Genomic DNA, 5,029 nt, shown 5'->3' on the forward strand with positions numbered 1-5,029 from the left:
CTACTGTGCGCATCACACCTTCCTCTTGGGGTTCCCAACGGACGTGTCAACTACACGCATCACAAGCCCCCGTGCCCCTTCGCCAAAGTGGGCTAGGGTCGAGCCGGCCAAGGAGCCTACCTTGCTAATTGGTAGTTCCACGACTCCTTCAATGGATGATGTAAGTTGTTCACTTCTTTATGTCCCGAATATTTTCAATGCTTGCGACTCTCCTTTGTTTTTTGCTTCTCCTTTGCTTGTTGCTGTCGAACTTTTTCGCTTCCTATATTGACTTTTTGTTCTTTATTTTTTCTTTGCAGCCTTTGATGAAGGAGTTTATCAATCTCGGTACCCAATTCGTCGGGTACCGTGATCATGCCAAGAAGCTTGAATGTACTATTTTTTCCTGCCTCTTCTGCTGAATAGAATCCTTCATTATTTTGTCATGACATTTTACTGTCGTTTATTTTGCCAGAGACTCTTGCGGAAGCTAACAAACGCGTTGACGCTCTTGCTATCAAGTTAGAGCAAAGCGAAAGAGCTCGCAAGAAAGCTGAAGCAGATGCTGCCGCTGTCGAAGATCTTCGAAAAAGACTTCATGACGCGGAAACTTCTTTGAGCGACAACATAGCTCAACAATCTGCTCGTGACAAAGAAATCCTTACTCGCTTGGAGTCGCAGAGTCGACGGTTTGTTAGTAAGTACTCAGATCCTTGCTATTTCTTCGGTTCCTCATGTTTGTCCTTGCTCGCTTTTTCTTGACACGCTTCTTGTTACTCATTTAGGGAAAACGCAGCAGGATTATGATCTGGAGAATCCTGAAGGTGATCGCCTTCTCGACGCGCTTTCTCTCCTTGAGATCCATGGGGATGAGGCGCGCGAAGGCCTTGCCGATGCCAGAACAGGTCTGTCGCGGCTTTTTCCCTACTTCTTCACGAAGAAGGAGGAACCCACGACTTTTACTGCTCTCGCCAAATGCTTCAATTCTCAAGAAGATCTTGGGCTCAAACTTCGCCAAGAAGGTTTGAAAGTTGGCGTTGAAGGCACTATCGCCTTGGTCGCTGACAGCCAACAAGATGTCGACTGGGCGAGGGTTGGCGACACGAAGGAGATGGAGACGAAGAGGTGGAAGTCGTTGATTAAGGCTGCCAAGCCAAATTCAAAGAAAATCCTCGCCTACCTCGGATGCAAGCCAACTCCCGCTCCTAGTTCATCGAAGCCGGAGGTCAAGTAGACCACCTTGTCTTCTCTTTTGTTTTGTCTCTTTTGATGCTGTTGCCATAATAACTTTGGCGACAACTGCCCCATTAGTTCATTAGAGACCCTCCTTTTGTAATAGCCATGTAAATACTTTGAAAATCAATGGAAATCTATTTTACTTGATGATTGATGTCAAAACTTTTCTTTCCAGTTGGTGTTTGATAACTACACTTCAACTCCTCGTCCTGCCGATACTTCTCCTGCTTCCTCCTACTCGAAGAAAACGCCTGTCGATGATGAATTTATTGAAGATTCCTCGAGTAAGGGTTCAGTACAAGATTTTAAAGAACTCCGCCAACAGCTTCAGTCTATGAAGAAGCAGTCACTTATAATAATGGAGCAGTCTCGAAAATCATCGGAGAGGGAAAAGGTTGCGCTACAGCAGGCTCAGGAGGCTATAGCTGCCAAAGAAGCCGCTGTAACTGAAGCTGCGCAGGCTACCTCGCGAGAGAATTTTATGCTCGAATTGATGACTGAAGCAAGTTTGGAAATGGCAGGTATACTTTCTTAAGCCTACACTTTCTCTGTTTTTTCCTTGTTTTCTCCTTTGTGATTCTTATGCTGTCACCGAATAGGTCCCTTTCTAGACGCCGCTGTCGAAGATCAACGGGTGGACACAAGGTCAAATTACCTTTTAAATCTGGCACTTAACCATGGCTCTCTTTTTTGGGCTACTCCGGAACGAACCCGACAAATCGTCAGATTCCAAGACCGCTCATGCCAAGTTCGTGAGTTCCTTGAGTTTTGTTCCAAAACTTTATCCATGATTTACAATGCTATGTTTCCTCGGAATGTTCAACCGAAGTCTCTTCCTGAGCTGATGGAGAAATTTAAGGACTCGCAAAAAATCCATGGTTTTGTAAGGGCTCAACTGGTAGCTGGCGCCAGGGTTGCCCTTATTATGCTTCAGATCTGCCACTCCAAACTTAATATGACAAAGGTGGTGGAAACTGTTCATACCAAGCTGAGGCAACGGCGAAGAGGTGTCGATAGAATCGATGCAGTGGTTACCCCAGTAGCTGAAGAGATAATTAGTGACCTTCTTCGGATGGATGCCGACTTTTTTGCAGATGGCCATTACGCTGATTTTCTGGGTGCCTCTGCCGAACAAGATAGAGTAAACATTGACGACCTTTTAGGTCATGACTGAGTTTATTTTTTCAGTAAATAGCTTATGTTGTCGAAAGAAAATTATAACTTTCTGTGTATACTTTGTAAGACAGATATATATATTTTTTCTTTTCCCTAGCCCCCGAGTATTTCGGTGGCTAATTTATCTATTGTGTTTGCGAGGTTAAACCAAGGCAAATAAATTTTATTGAGTATACTATATTTACGGGTATAAGCCCCCGAGCCTGTCGACGAAAAAGTTGTATGTCACCAATATCTTTTACTATATTGTAGCACCGCGAGCCCGCCTCATTAAAAACCTTTCAGCCCCACTCGGTGCCCTGAAAGGAAAAGAGTGCGTCTGAACACTCGCGGGCGTTTCAGTACATTGTATTTTTACAAGGGGGACTATATTTCGACTCTAGGCGTAGAAACGCCTGAGTTGCGCCACGTTCCAAGGATTTGGCTCTGCGACTCCTGTCTTCTTGTCCTTTATCCTGTATGCTCCTCCTTCGATTACTTCTGTGACGATGTGAGGGCCAAGCCACGGTGGCTCGAGTTTTTCATGGCTTTTTTGCCTGAGCCGAAGAACTAAGTCCCCTACTTGAAAGGATCTTGGCCTTAATCGTTGACTGTGGTAGTTTTTCAGATCTTGCTACCTGTGACAACACTTCGTCTCGAGCTTCATCAAGTGCATCGACATCATCCTCTAGTGATTTTCTGGAAGCTTCTTCGTTATATTCCGTTACTCTCGGAGAATCATGCTCTATTTCTATTGGCAGGACTGCCTCAGCTCCATGGACCAGAAAAAATGGAGTTTCCTGTGTCGCTGTATTTGGTGTTGTTCGAATACTCCACAACACACTGGGCAACTCCTCTGGCCAAGTATGTCGAGATTTTTCCAAAGGTACTAGCAAACGTTTCTTGATGGGATTTCTATTTTCGTGCCACTGCTTCGTTAGTTGTACTCAGTTTTCCCCAGCCCCTTAGTTTTTCCTCAGCTTTCCCCTCCCTCTAGTTTGAAACCCCTCGAAGACGCGGGTTGCCGTCAGGTCAGAGGCCTTACCGTTACCGTCGGGTCGGTTCCTCTCGACCGTCTCGTGCCGACGGGTAGCCATCCATCTACCGCCAACGCGTGGGCCGTTTTATTTCCTGATTGTATACGCGGTGCTGCCAATGACAAATGGGGCCGCTCTATGGGGCTGCCGCAGCCAATGACCAGTGGGTCGTCTATTTATTTATAGAAAATTATATATTGCCGCTCAGTGGGGCCTCCGCAGCCAATGACCGCCGTGGCAGGTGACTATTTTCGCAGCTTAATCTAAAGTGACTCTTATGCTAAACATTGTGCATCCCGACGTTTACCTAGCAGGTGGCGGCGAGCATAGCCGTTCCGACCATGCCGATGTCGGCATCGGCATCGGCATCGTTTGGAGGATGTGGTGCTCGAATAATAGTGGAAATGCGATATTATTTTTTACATGCATAATATATAGAAAATAGCTAGATCTCTAAATCGATGCATATGAAGCTACATATATATTCTTGGTCATAATCCCCTTATCTAAAGGGGATGGATGCATGGCTTCACGTCGTCGTCGCTTTCATCGTCAGTATCTTCGTCGTCTGAGTAGTAGTACCTCCTGCACATTGTTCCGCCGAACACCTTCACTGTGAGCACATCATCGCCTTCATATTTGAAGTGTACGTAGTAGCTGAAATCCACACCGTGCGCGATGGCGAATTTCTCCCAGCCCTTGTCGAGGTACATCCGGCCTTGTCCGTCAAATAGGACCTCCACGGTCCAGAGACGAGGACCGCAGTCAGCTGCTCGCAGATACACCTTAGCCGGCTCCTGGCCGTCAAGATAGTCCGCAAACTTTTTTGGGAGTTCTCGCAAAGAGATCGAGCGCCGATCGTTTGAAATTAAAGGTTTTTTAGAACATGCCCATAATTAATCACATGCATCATATATGTGGGAACGCGTACGTACCTTCTTGACCAAAGGGTCTTCATAGACGACGATGAAGAACTCCTCTATGATCAATGGCAGTGTTGACGGTGGTGGTGGCAATGATGATGATCCACTTCCCCTTCCCCTTCCCTTCCCCTTCCCCTTCCGGTCCGCGTCCGAGACGTGGAAGCCATGGCAATGGATGATCAAGTGTATGTGAACGAAGAAGAGAGAGGCGGAACCTATTGACACAAGGGATGGCCGTGTGGGTGTTTATAAGGGAGAGATGACCGTTGTAGGGGTTTACACAATAAAATAAGGAGGAGGTGAACGTTGGTGGGGGTTTACACAATAAATTAAGGAGGAGATGACCGTTGTGGGGGTTTACACAATAAATTAAGGAGGAGACGACCGTTGTGGGGGTATATATCTCAACAAAAAAGTAATGCGGACTATCTTGACGGAAATGGAACTTCGTGATATAGTTTATCATTTTACCGTGAAAAGTAATGCCTAAAAGAAATGGTAATTCGTGATAGTTTATCATTTACCGTAATGGCTACAACAAATCGTTGATGGTTTATCATTTTTTGCGTGAAAAGTAATGGCTACAAGAAATGGGTGATGGTGTATCATTTTTTGCGTGCAAAGTAATGGCTACAACAAAATCGGTGATGGTTTATCGTTTTTTGCGTGAAAAGTAATGGCGACAAGAAATGGGTGATG

The sequence above is a fragment of the Lolium rigidum genome, chromosome 5 (genome assembly GCF_022539505.1).
Source record: "Lolium rigidum isolate FL_2022 chromosome 5, APGP_CSIRO_Lrig_0.1, whole genome shotgun sequence".
In the NCBI taxonomy this organism is placed as follows: Eukaryota; Viridiplantae; Streptophyta; class Magnoliopsida; order Poales; family Poaceae; genus Lolium; species Lolium rigidum.